This window comes from Lissotriton vulgaris, chromosome 9 (assembly GCF_964263255.1).
Source record: "Lissotriton vulgaris chromosome 9, aLisVul1.2, whole genome shotgun sequence".
Classification (NCBI taxonomy): Eukaryota; Metazoa; Chordata; class Amphibia; order Caudata; family Salamandridae; genus Lissotriton; species Lissotriton vulgaris.
Genome location: NC_141697.1, coordinates 798,247,821 through 798,262,462, shown reverse-complemented (window position 1 = coordinate 798,262,462; position 14,642 = coordinate 798,247,821).

Genomic DNA, 14,642 nt, shown 5'->3' with positions numbered 1-14,642 from the left:
TACCTGCAGCCCTACCGATCCGTGGTAGCACCAACAAATAAATAAACATGCAATTAGATGACATTGCACTGACCACCACCAACAAAGCAGAAACTTTAGCGTTTACCGCTGAAGCAGCAAAAGAAATTTATGATTTGATTCAGGAGACCAGGCAATTCACTTCACAGAAAACCACTACGGCACAGTTAATACGCCAATTCGAATACTTGAGTAAAAAAGAAATAAACCAGAGGATGCATGCCACCACACTCATCCATTATCATAGAAATCAACGAATACCCAGAGGCCTTAGGATTGCCCTCAAGCCCATGTTGTGCAAAAATAGTAAAAAATTCATTGAGCGTTGGTATCAAATTTTAAATAAATGTTCGCTGGATTTGATTCTGCTTATAGTGGAAGAACTGTCTAAAGCATTAATGGAAATCGAAGAAGAAATCAAAACATTAAAATCTCAAATCAGTACAATTGAAGATTTGGAAAAAACGTTAGAAGATGTGAATAATAAACTAGATAAGTACGCTAAAGAAGTGAATGAAAGAAAGATTCGTAAATACCGCAGAGACACTCTGGACTATAAACTAGATGAGGTTTATACTTGGGCCGATATTTACAATCAAAAAAAATGGCAATCCCAGCAGCAACAACCAAAAAAAACCACCACAACATCCTCTCAAGAGAGTATAGTATCAGATTCAGATATCGCATCTACAAGGAGACCTTTAACAAAAACCACAAGCCTTACAGGAGAAAAACCTTCTACAAGCAATGTCACTCCCCAAGTGAGTTTTTTAGAGATCAGCCCTGCGGCAAACGCTCCACCAATCAGTACAAACCAACAAGACGAGGAAACAGAAACAGAAAAAAGCATAGCAGAAAGAACAAGGAGCCAGAAAGAGAAAACGAAAAGCAACTAATAGTGAATATTTCATCCAAACAATTTACACAAGCAGAAACTGATCTACTTAATAAAGGGATGACATTTGTACCTACATACCGCTCAAATGCAGCCAAAACAGATATAGCACTGTTTAAATTTTTCAGATCACTGAAATTAAGATATTTCTTTAAAGATTCGATTGATACTCAAGCTGAAACAAATTGGGAAAAAGAATTTCGCCCCAAAAGTTCATTTTGCGCTCCATTCACCCATAAAACCATTGAAGCTTTCGAGAGATCAGTTCTCACAGAGGTACAACAAATAACGTACAGTAAACCTAAAAGAAATAATCTCACATCTAGAGAATGGAACACGTTAAAAAATTTAACCAACAACAAACAACTGACATTTCAAAAGGCAGACAAGGGAGGAGCCCTTGTAGTCATGGACACAGAGTTCTACACTAAAAATGTGAATGACCATGTGAATAACCCAGATATTTACCTTCCACTAGAATCGGATCCTACCCAAGAATATCAATTAATTCTTAAAAAGATCATCAATGATGCCCATGATAATAACTGGATTAATGACAAAACTAAACAGTTTCTAGAAATTAAACACCCTAGAAGACCTAAGTTGTATATGACACCCAAGATACATAAAAACTTGACTAATCCGCCATTTAGACCCATTGTCTCCGCGTGTGGGTCTATCTCTGAGCCCATAGGAAAATTCATTGACAGGTTTTTACAACCTATTGTACAAAACTCAGCCACGTATATCAAGGATACGACAGCTTTCTTGAATATGTTGAATAAGCTAGTGCTAAAAACTGATGAAACATATCTACTATGCACTATAGATGTAACCGCCTTATACACCTCTATCCCCCACAACGAGGGTATAGAAGCATTGGAATGGAGTCTTGCGAAAAGCTATCTACAGGAAGAACAAAAACTGCTCATCATACAACTCATGCAATTTGCATTATTCTGTAGCTACTTTGAATGGAATGGAAAATATTACAACCAAAGCAGTGGAACATCAATGGGATTTGGGGGGGCGCCCTCATATGCGAATATTTTCATGAGCAAATTTGAAACAGATCACATTCTTGAGAATCCATCATGGACAAACCACTTGATCATGTACAAAAGGTACATAGATGACCTATTCATAATATGGAGAGGAGCCAAAGGAGATTTGGAAAACAACATCATTGCCCTGAATGCCTGCAACGAAAGGATAAAATTTACTCACACTATAGATGAGCAAAATATAGCATTCCTTGATGTGAAAGTGTCCATAACTAAGAATGTCATCACCACTAATGTCCATATCAAGAAAACAGACAAGAACTCTGCATTATTGTTTCACAGTTTTCATCCCATGACACTGAAAAAGCACTTGCCTACGTCGCAATTCATAAGAATAAAAAGAATCACTTCCAATGAAGCAGAGTTGCAACAAAGTTTTCAGGAACAAATAAAAAAGTACCAAACAAGAGGATATCCGAATGATGTACTGCAAACATCGTTAAACAAAGTGGCTAAACAATCTCGCGTCAGTATGCTGAAAGAAGTGGACAAAACAAAAGAAACTAAAACAGTGTGCGTATTGAAATTTTCTACAGATGCAACTAAAATCAAAAGAATAGTGAATAAACACTGGGGACTTATTCAACGAGAACCCGATCTAACAGGCTTGTATCAAGACAACATAACTTTTGCTTTTCAAAGATCTAAGAACATTAAAGAAATGTTGAACACACCTAAGAAACCAACTATGACCTATCGAGGCATGCAAAAATGTCAAAATTGCACCCATTGTGGCAATGTAATTATTGGAAACCAATTCACTCACCCTACCAAAGGATATCAAATTGAACTGAAACACAATAGTACATGCGACACAATGAATTGTGTGTATGCCATAAAATGCCCATGCGGAAAAACCTATGTAGGGCAGACGGAAAGAAAAGTGAAAAAACGCATAACTGAACACAAGAGTAATATCAGACTGATGAATCCAAAATCCACAGTGGCAAGTCACTGGCTTGAAGCACGTCATCAAATTTCCCAACTAAAATTTATGGTCTTAGAGAGAATCCTTCCACGTAACGACATGGATCCCACTAAGCAAAGACTTAGAAGTGAATACTATTGGATCAAAAAACTTAATTCAAGCCACCCAATTGGGCTTAATGACAGAATTGAACATTCATGTTTTTTATAAATAACTCACCTATGGGTTTGAACTATATCCGAGACCCTTGTTGTGTTCATTAAGGTTTTCTATAACTCCCTTTGCTCATGAAAGTATCGTTTTCCATATAATTCAAATTGGTATGTTAATTGTCGATATGCTTGTTGTCACTTTAATGTCATGGTCACTTTTCATTTAGAGATACCGTTTCTATTGGGTGTAACCGTTATTACATTTAGTTATGCTTGCGCGTAAATATTCCTCACACTTCCTTGAAGCTGTTATGGAACAGGTCACATGACGAGGGCTTTTCCGCCGTGATTGGAAGGCTTTCCGATCACGTGCACGGAACTAACATATTAGTTGTTTAGCGTTGGCGCGAAACACAGAGACGCCGAACTTAGGCACCAGACCGGACGGTCTTTTGTAAGTACATCTGTATAAAGTATGAATTGTTGCTTTTAGCGCTATTCAGCAGTATGTTTATAGAAAGTTAAGCAGGTTATTATATTTACGCCGTTTTTGTGGTGAAAAATTTAAGAGACAGCATCTCAGTTATATGTGGAATCATGTTAATGAGCTCGAGTTCTATTATAATTGTATGTGCAGATCGATATGTACCCTTATTTTTGTGTTCATTTGGTATAGTGAATTAACAGGTCCTGTTTCTTTTCTATCCATAGTCCCCTGATGAAGGGTCTATTGGACAGACCCGAAATGCATTGGGTTTGCAAAATGAATTTCTAACCTGGTATAACGAAACTGCTTAAGATTGAAAAATAAAAGCATTATACCGAGGAGACTAATTTTGGATTATTCATATGATTCATTATACATGAAAAATTGATGTTATGAAAATATGTAAAATACTGAGAAGAAACCTTTGAGTTCTGTCGTAAAACAGCGCGCTCAGCTGTAGGAGGGAGTTCCCCTCCTACTCCATGTTTTGAGTTATTTGAAGACAAGGGCAGGACGCCTTGTGGCCTGAGCAGCGCTAACTAAAATCAGAAAAATTATTTGACTTTGAAGAAAGGTTAATTTTGTGTGCACCAGGATAACACGTTTCAAGTCACATCAAAGTATTGGGCCACCCCCACAAGTTAAAACCAATCATGCCCGCCCCCCGCCACACGGAGATATAGCTGGTCAACGCAGTGACACCAACCATAGGGAGGGGGGACACAAAAGGTTTACCACCCCTCGCGCTGATCTACCGGCTGAAGCAACACAACACACAATAGTTTTGACAGGTGTCGCTCCATTAAAACCTGGCAGCAAGGAGTCGTATGGGGACCTCCGTAACAAAGTAATCTTCTTGTTAAATAAAAACCGACCCTTACCCCCCTCCTCACCTACTGAAATTTTATTTGTAAGGAGAGTGGACTGGGTGGGCCATGGGACTAAGGATCTGGAGGGAGACTGCATCTTGATCTCGTTCAAGGACCCATGGGTGGTAGATACCATTCAAAGAGAAGCAAGGTTTGCTAGACAGGGGGACGTTCAAACCTTGGGCCTATCGTATTTTTATCCTCATAGGCAAAGACCTATCCAACCATATTCCACCTTTTGTCAGCCCCCAGCCATAAGACACCCCTTGGCATTAACCCCTCTTGATCGCCAACGCCCATTCCTCTTTAACCACTTTGGCCCCCTCTCCGACCTTGAGGCCATAGATTGACTCCATATAACATCTTGCGAGTCTCCCCCTGCTAAAGTAGCTGGCCATGAGCCGATAAGGGGGAGTAGGGAGACCCCACATCCAATCGATAACCTAGATGCAGTTGGGGGAGGCCTAGCTACAAGGGTGATCAACTTTCCTGCACCCAAAGACGATCCAGAGGCTATGACAAGTGGGGATCCTATGGATAATCTTAAGCTCATGGAGAACAAGAAGGATAGAGGGTGCAACCAGGTACCTATTCCAGTCTCAACCTTGCCACCACCCCCTCGGGTCTCAATCTTTGACAACCTGAAAATCTTAACCTGGAATATCGCAGGGATTAAGGCCCGTATGCTTTCTGTAGATTGGATGGAGTTTGTGGACAAATTTGACATTATCCTACTCCAAGAAACTTGGGCAACTGAACCAGTCTTCAAGTTGGGCTATGTTAATTTCTCCAAACCTGCGATTAGAGGGGGGAAAGGGCGTGCTTCAGGTGGCTTATTGATATGGGTTAAGCAGTTATTGGGACTTTATCCAACAGAGCTACCTGTTCAGAACCCGGATCTTCTCTTAATTAAACTGAGTAAAGCCAACCAACGGGATCTGCATATCTTCAACATATATGCCAGAGGTATGCCTGGTGGCCGTAGCCCTCCGTTGTTGAACGTTATCGACCATAAGCTTGCTGAAATGGGTAGTGGGAACGTTACCCTCTTAGCTGGAGACTTAAATTGCACCATTGAGCCATTGTTTGATATAGGGGACAGTTGGAGCTCGGCTGAGGATGCTGTCTGGGACATTCCTGATCTGATGGTCGCTAAAATGGTTAAAGCAACCGAGGCGGCAGTGAACTGGATGGCTCTTTGCCTAAACAGGGGATTCCGGGCTTGTAATGGCCGCACAAGATCGGATAAAGGAGCTAACTGTACCTTTGATAATGGCCTAAGGCGGAGCCGCATTGATTGCGTTTTGTTAAAATTGGAATATTGGTCCTTACTAGTGGACATGGTAGTAATACAGCGCCCAGAAAGCGACCATAACCCGCTGTCACTATCATTGAAACTGCCAGACATAAAGAGACTAGTGGAGCCTACCACTTCACAAACAGGGGATGTTTTGTTAACCAACGACAGGAGGAGGTTGAAATGGTCCAGGATTATGGAGGACGAATCCTTATGGGTCAATGTTAACACAGTGGCTGAAAATGCGTACAATGAAATGTTAAAAATTGACCTGTTGGGGGGAAGTCCGGATTTGGTAAACAATGTTATTAATTTACACATTAGTTGTTTTGACCATCTAAAGTCCCTACTCTCTCTCCCTTGTCGGAGTGCTCCCACCAAAGCCAACCCCCTTCTCCAGAAATGGTACAACAAAAAATGCAGGCAGGCCCATTCAAATCTCATCAAAACAATTAAATCTCGTGATATGGGCGCAGTCAAAGCGGCTAGGCTACGTTATAGAAAAATCCAGTGGGAATCTAAACGGGAGTGGGAGGACAGGTTCTGGTCAGATCTTTTGGATGCCTCCACCTCGAATAATCCGAAAAAGTTCTGGGACTTAGTTAAGTGGGGGAAGGATCCTGACTCGTGTACCCCGGCAAATCATGTTCCCCTAGAAGAGTGGGTAACATTCTACTCTGCCCAATTCAGAGCTGGAAATTCCGAATCCTGAAAAACTTTGGGAAAGGCACCCCCGTTATACACCCACGGGGAGAAACTCACTTTCTCAGTATCAGAGGCTGAGCTGGCCTTGGGCTTGACCCTGCGAGGGAAAGCCCCGGGCATGGATCTCATCCCAGCGGACCTGTTTAAATCAAACCCAGCCTTGTGGCTCCCCTACATAACCATGATTGCTAACTCATTAGCTAAAGGAGCTAGTATCCCAAAATCATGGAAGGGAGCCGAGATAATACCAATATTAAAAAAGGGCGACAGGTCACACCCAGGGAATTACCGCCCTATCAGTCTCATTGATTCCATACAAAAAATTATCGCACGTATGGTCTTGGGACGGGTTCAGGGCTGGATCGAATCTGAGGACATATTATCTCCTATGCAGGCGGGCTTCAGATCAGGCATAAGCACCATTGACCAGGTGTTCAGACTATGTCTGATCTACTGGAAAGTGGTCTTGCTTGGCGGCGGTACCATCTTTGCTGCATTCATTGACCTGAAGTCCGCCTTCGACCTAGTGCCAAGGGACAAACTGTGGGGAGTTATGGAAAACCTGGGTTGTCCATCAGAACTACTTGACCTCATAATTAAATTCCATGAGGATAACTATGCGAGGGTGAGGTGGGGAGGCCAGGGACAAGTGACGGAAACATTTCCCGTAACTAGAGGTGTCCGTCAGGGGTGCGTCCTGGCACCAACACTCTTCCTCCTATTTATCGATCAAGTGGTGAAATTTTTTATGGATACCCCCACTGATGCCCCAATGCTGGCTGGGACGAGATTCCCATTGCTCATCTTTGCCAATGACACCCTACTCCTCTCCAGAACACGCAGCGGGCTGCAGCGGGCCTTGGACCACTTTGAGGAGTTCTGTGCCATTAACAATCTTGCGGTGAACGTGGGTAAAACAAAGTTCATGGTTTTTTCGAGAAATTATCCTGTTCGGAGCTCTGTGAGCTTGAATGGAGTCAACCTCGAGCAAGTCGAGACTATGACCTACCTGGGGGTTATCCTTGACAGCCGCTTGAGATGGAAAGATCAAATTGGTGCACAACATCTCAAACTAGCACGGTTAACTGGCTGTCTAATAAAAGAGCAAAAGAGATCCATCACCAAGCGGGTTCTCCCAGCTCTCAAGATCTATGACGCCAAAATTACCACCGCAATCTTCTATGGCGCAGATCTTTGGGGCTACATGGATCTCCTTAATCTCTTTAAAACCCACTGTAAGTTCCTACGGAACCTGGTAGGCCTACCGCAGTCGACTCCATCAATCCCCCTTTGCTTGGATTTGGGGTGCCAACCGATCAATGAGATGGCCAGATTTAGGTTGGTGGCCCTGTGGAGGCGAATATGGACCTCCCCTGACCTGTCTCTATTCGCGAAAGAACTAGCAGAAGTCAGGTCAATTAGTGGATCTGGAAAAATCCCATGGCTTCAAGCTGTAAAAAACATCCTCATAGATATGGGTCTAGAACAGCTTTGGACATCTCCCTCCTCCAATGCCTTTCCCTCCAAACAAGAGTTTAAAGCCTTGTATTGGGCTTCCGTTCGCCAAAATCGAGTTTCGCTTTCCAGCCATATTAGCCTCACGGGCAGGTTCCTCACTTTTAAGCTAGACCTGTCCCGTGAGCCCTATTGGGATGTTATTACCAAACCGCTGGACAAGAAACTGTACCACCAGTTCAGGGTGGGTGCCTTGCCTTTGAACACCTTCGTAAATAAATGGTCCACGGGTGTATCAAATCTCTGCAAAGGCTGCCCGGGGCAGAAGGAATCAGAGGGCCATTTTCTCTTTGCCTGCCCCAGCTATTTGGCGCCGCAAAACAAATGGTTAAAACCACTGTTTCAGCGTCTACCATTTAGAAAATCTGCTGATGCCATCTGGGCGCTAAAGACTAACACCTCTGCGGTCTTTGTAGTGAGCCTTGCCAAATACTTGGGGTGGGCTTGGCTCATAAGGTTAAAATACATGTCAAAGTCGTCAGAGCCCCCCAATATTGCTCCATAAGGTGACATATTCAGTTTATTGCTTAAACATCCGATTCTACTGTCTGCACTTTTTGCACTTTAAGTAAGAAATGGTTTCCCATTGATTGCCATGCTATTATTAACTTTTATGTTTTATTCAGGTTTCTCACCCTAGATGTTTAATATTTTTTCTTAACCTCTTTATAACCAACTTATTTTAGGATTATCATTGTGTGGATTACATGGTTTGCTTTATATGTATGTAGCCCTTGTTTACTAATGTTTTGTATTCTTTTTCTTGTAAAAAGTTTTTTAACTTACTGTTTTTTAATGTACTATAATGTGTCTTTTATGATTTATCAAAATCGAAATAAAGACTTGAAACCTGACATGTTACCTTAACGCTTTTACTCACATTGTTTTAAATCAATGAGCATTTTGTCTCAAACATTGAGCATATGAATACAGGGCTCCTCCTGTACACATGTTAAGCAGGGCTCAGAAGAGGAAAGGACTCTTCAGGAGAATCTGATATGACTCATGCAAACCCACAAGGGCTCCTTCATATTCATGTCAAGACAGCTAGCTGCTCAAACATAGTATAGTACATATGTAATCAAGTGTCCTGCAAAGGATAACCTTTGAATTGTCCTGCTTGGTGACCTCTTCTACTCACAAAAAATGGGAGAGATCTTGACAGTAAAAGGCAAAATTATATTTTCATTCGGAAAGTGAACAAAAAGCAGTAACCCACTGAGCTATGCACTTTAACTATTGCTCTTTGATATTCATGGTACACGTTCTTTGCAGGTGGCATATTAACCCTCTGTGCTACCTTAGATGAGTCAAAACAGTCATTAGACAAAACTCCCCTCCCATCTCTCTCCAGCAGGTACATTGATCACCAGAGTTATCTTGGCACTTTTATTGTTGCCCAAAACCTGCTGAATAGTCAAAGAACTTGGCAGTGTTTTAAAAACTCCTGCACTGCTGCAAAACTGGCCCCCTGCCCTTCCAGTCATCCAGAAATGACTGATGCCTGGAACGGCCAGTCCGGCCTAGTTACTGTAAGGCCTTTTTCAATGCAATACTGCAGATATGTATGCTTATTTGATATAAACATCACGGATCACTGTTAGTGTAAGTCACAGATTCTTCCTGAATATCCTTTGAATTGGGTTCCTGCCTGAATGATACACATGAGCAGTTTGGAACACAAAAGAAAGCCTTTGGGTAGACCTCTGAGGAAAGCACATTAATGTTATTCCTCAGGACCCTCACACAGGACCACTTACCGTGTTGACCTTCCTGTACAATTCCTGCCTGTGCTTTACTATGCGCAATCTTTTTGACAGATGTTTTGAAGTTGGCACCTTTAACATAAACTTTCTAACAAGCAATATAATAAAAAAAAATTACTTCTAGACAATTTTGTTAATTTTTAGGGCCATGCCTTTCAGAACAGAAGTAAAGGCAAAATGCAATCATCTGTTCTGCAGTCCTGTGACTTTGAGTTGAAGAGAAGCTGTATTGTGCTGAGATGTGTTTGGGTCCAGGCTGGGGTGCCTCCCAGCTCAACCCTTGCTGAGGCAGTGGTTCCTGTGTTGTGCCAGAGGCTACACACTCCTCTCCCTGGTTCAGATATACGCTTGCCATAAGTGGATTGGAAGCTGCGTGACCTGGCCGGTGCTTTGTCAAGGCAATGAATTACTCAGCTTTTTAGGGTAGGAGCCGTGTGTCCTGCCTCTTCATGGCCTTTCTACTAGTCCCAGATTTTGCGGCACTGTCTAATCCCACGTCTCTTGTGTTATTCACCGTGTTTTCAGTTTAGGGTGCACAGGTACCCCGTTCAGTGTAGTCAGTTTGTTAAAATAAACTAGTTTGTATGCCCTCCCTGCACCACAACATCCTCTACACAGAGGATTTTACACTCCTTGTTCTGGAATCCACTGCTTATCAAGGGCCTACATTTCATTGTCAACAATCTGCTCTGCTCTGTTGTGCCAGCAGGTAATTCACAGATGTCATGTGCAGAGCACTCTGAGACCTGCTTGTGTGGAGTATGCGTTTTATAAAACAATAAATGGCTCTCTGGCGTGGCCAGGCGCGGGATCACGGCGTTCATAAGCCATTGTATGAACTAGCTCATAGAAGTACAAGTCATCTGCTGGCTGCTTCAGAGCACTGCAAAGGGATAGGGGAGGGTTGTATGGAGTTGGTGGTGAGAATGAGCTTCATGGCAGTCTACACCACTTCAAAGCACTTATGGAGAGGAGGAGAATTAAGTGTAGGTATGCAAGAGAGAAAACATAAGGGAAGAGGGGTGACGGGGAAGAAGAAGGGAACACTGCTTCTATGTGTGCCACCCTTCACTATTCAGGGCTCCATATACACATAGGAAGGACTCTTAACTGAGACTGTGAGGGCATCCAGGCCGCTGAGAATTGAGGCAGTGACAGGGGATGGGGTCAATAGAACTGGTAAGACTGTTCCTTTCGGGGCTGGGGGTGGGTCTCAATGGACCCCCTCAGCGTGCTCATCCATGAGTGACTCTTAAAATGAAGTTAATATTAGGCAGGTGGCTTCATCTTTTGTCTGCCTTCCTCACATCCCGTCCTATAATTGTCCATATGTTTAGGGTAATAACCTGTTTCATGCCGAGTTTCAACCCACGCTTCAAAGCATTATAAGCAATATATATTACTGTTACCCTGTGAAATGATATTTAATTTATCATCCTCGGAAGGATCAAGGTCTCAGTTAGCCTTTCTGTGGTTCCGACTAATGGCCCGCAGATCTCAGTAGTGAGTGTTTAACTCATGGAAACACCCTGCTGAATATCTGCACCTGCAACCACTGGCTCAAATTAAGCACTGGCTGCAGGCTTCATCATAAACTGAGCAAGGACAGCGCAGTCACTTTATTGGCTGTCTTGAGCGCAGAGGCTCAGGTTCGAAACACTAAGGACCAGGCCTTGTGATCTGCACAAGTGGCATGTAGTTTTGCCGGGACACTGGGAATTTTTGTACCAATGTTTGTACCCTCTGACTGGTAGAAAAATGTTATGTTTAGCTGACTTCTCTTCCTTGTTGCTTGTCATAAACTCGCTGTGGGGGAATTGCTAACCACACTGCCACGCTGCCACAACTCCAAGGACTAACCAGGACTCTTGCCGCAAGCGTAGGCTGCCTGAAGGACACCGTAGGTAACGGGGGCTTCATCCCCCAGCACCCCCTTGGCTGCGCACACCACCAACGTCACTCCCAGGCGCCCGGAGGCTCTTAAATCATCGCTGCGCCTCCCGCAGCGTGGGACGGGCGCAGACAGGCCCGAGGCCGAAAGGAGGCTGGCTGGGCTGGGCCATCCCTCTTGGCCATTGCACTTAAAAATAACTTTCAAGTATATTGGGTATGTTCTGACATCAATCACATTAAACTCGGAACCACATATTGACTGTTGTTTTTAAATTATCTACTGACTGGGCTGTCTTCATCTTAAATTGGGCTGCGTACGGGCAAGGAGAAAGAAGTATTTTAAATTGTGGTTGTTAGTATTGAATGATCCAAGCTAGTTGATACCGCCAGTAAAATATCGGGGGGTGAAAAAGTGGAAGTGTATTACATTGCTCTCACTGGTCGTTAATGCTGTTGAAGAGTTGTGACATCTTAATTGTTAACCAACTAACGGTTTATTCTATTTTGATCTGTGAGTAAGTTAATCCCCGCTAATCCCCGCTAGTCAAGATTTGTGAGAAATTCCATTACGTATTTTGCATACTATAGTTTTAACATAGTATAACATCATGAGCAAACAAAAATGTATAGCGGGGACTTTGGATAATTTTATTTTAAGGGCTGAATCAATTATTACACACAAAATTGCCCTTGTTGAAAGAAGTCCTTCTCTAGATCCGTCCAAACTACCTACATATAATGAATCTAGCCAAATAGTTTTACTCGAGCCATTGCAAACGATTACGTGTGATTGTATTGCATCCCCCCCTCACCTCAGGTAGTCCTGTGGTTGACCACACCCTTAACGATAATGACCGGCCTGAGCTGGAAGCTCCATCAACTTCATCGATGACAACAAGGCTCCGAGGGGCAAGACATGGGGGGTTGGCGAAAGTCAAACTAAAGAATACAACACAAGGGAAATGGAACGCCACTATAAGTGGGGGAGTTGGGCGGCCAGGGATGCCGAATAAAGGCCTCACAGATTTGGATGTTCATATGGGGTCCAAAAGTAGATCTTCCGGAAGTAGATCTTTTGGAACCCAAACCGAGATTGACAATTCCTTACATTCCAATAGAGTAGATAGCCTGGCAGAGTCGCTAGAACATATTGTTTCAGACATTTTTAAGACCACTCTAGACTCTGTTCAGGCACAAATAAATGATTCCCTGGGCGTCATATTAAAGGATCTAGATGACAAAATTGCCCTAATAAATCGGGCTACAGTCAAGCTAGACATTATACTCGAGAAGGGGAGAGAAAACATTAAGGAAGGGGCTAAACAACTTGCAGAGTATAGGATAAACTACCATAAAGATAAGGAAGTGTCCTCTGATGGAAATATCCCAGCCCAACCAAGAATTGACTCCTTGACTGAAACTGGTATTGCGGGAGGTACAGCGCAATCACTAAGAAATAAGGAGTCTAAGTCAACTTTACCCCCCCTGGAGAGAGAAGAACAGACAAAACTACAAAGATATCAGATCACCCTTTCAACAGCAATATAAGGGTACTAGTACCTAACCCTAACAAAATTGACCTGATGCCCAATCATGATAATTTAAGTTTACCCCCAGCCCCATGCCCGTATGTCTTAATATTAACTGGTGTACCGGCTTTAAAGAGGGACCAAATCGAAACCTGGTTTAATCTCAGAAACAAGGTAGTAGATTGGCTCCAAAAGTATAAAAGATTCAGCCCACAAAAAATGAACGCAATTATAATGGTGCGCACGATAGGGTGGGTGGGGGATCGAAGAAAAAACATTGAATGTGACTGTATAGTCATAAACCTTAGACATCCTCATATAGTGCGTAACCTATTAAGAACAAATTAGGAGACCCTGGCGGAGAATACCAATATCCACTCCCTCCCCTTGGGGTATTTTTACAGACCGGACGGGGATGAAATACGCAGGAACTGCAATAACTCCTTCCCTCTTCATACCTCTAATAGATTTCAAGATTTATCCTCCTTGGAGGCTGTCGATTGACGGTATCCATCATTAGTACAAGAAGGAAAAATAGATGTTGCACGAATAGAAATAGAGGCAAAAAAGGTAAAGGTTGTACTGGCTATTATACCTCAGTCTAATGTGCTGACGGTAACAAAGGTTGATATGGGAGGGGGTGGGCCAGAGTCCCAAAATATCCCACTGATCACAGGTGGAGAAGCAGTACTGCCAGGAGTAAATATATGTATAAGTGATATTTTGTTAGAGGGACCTCTCATAATTACGAGTGACAGCAACTCCCCTGGTTTTAAATTAATCTTATGGAATATAGCAGGGCTTAGGAAGAATGTTAGCGACCCAGAGTGGAACGAGTATATAGAATTGGGCGATATTTGTCTTTTGCAGGAAACTTGGGCGCTAAAAACCCCGCATAGAGTAGGATATAGAACATTTAATGTCGATGCAGTTTCCTCTGCCAGAGGTAGGCCCTCGGGGGGGCTTGTAATATGGGCAAAAGTAACACCTGAGATTAGAATATCAATACTAAATATTAACTCAATGGATATACTCGGACTGAGATTAATCACGAAAGAAGGAAGGGTGCTATACTTATTTAATGTGTACAATAGACCATCACCCACATGCATCATCGTAAGAATTTGCGATTCTTTATTTGCGAAAAATAGCGAATCGCAAATAAAGAATCGCAAAATGCAATGCATCAATTTTTTCGCAATTTTTTAGCGATTCGGTAAAAATCGCAATTTTTACCGAATCGCAAGAAAAATTGGATTTTTTAAGTGCGAATTCCCAATTTGCGATTTTGCAATTTGCGAATTCGCAATTTGATGCATATCAATGAGGACACACCCAGGAAACCAGGAGACTGATTACACACACCTGAAGCCTAGTTCAAACTGCAGGAGTGGCTTTTGGCAGTTGGAGCTCTGCTTGCAGCAAGAGGTGGAGTGTTTTTGGTGTGCTGTTGAAGGAGAAATGGCTACTGAAAGTGCTGTAAAAGACCTGCATGCCAGAAAAAGGAAAATAAAGTTTAGTGAC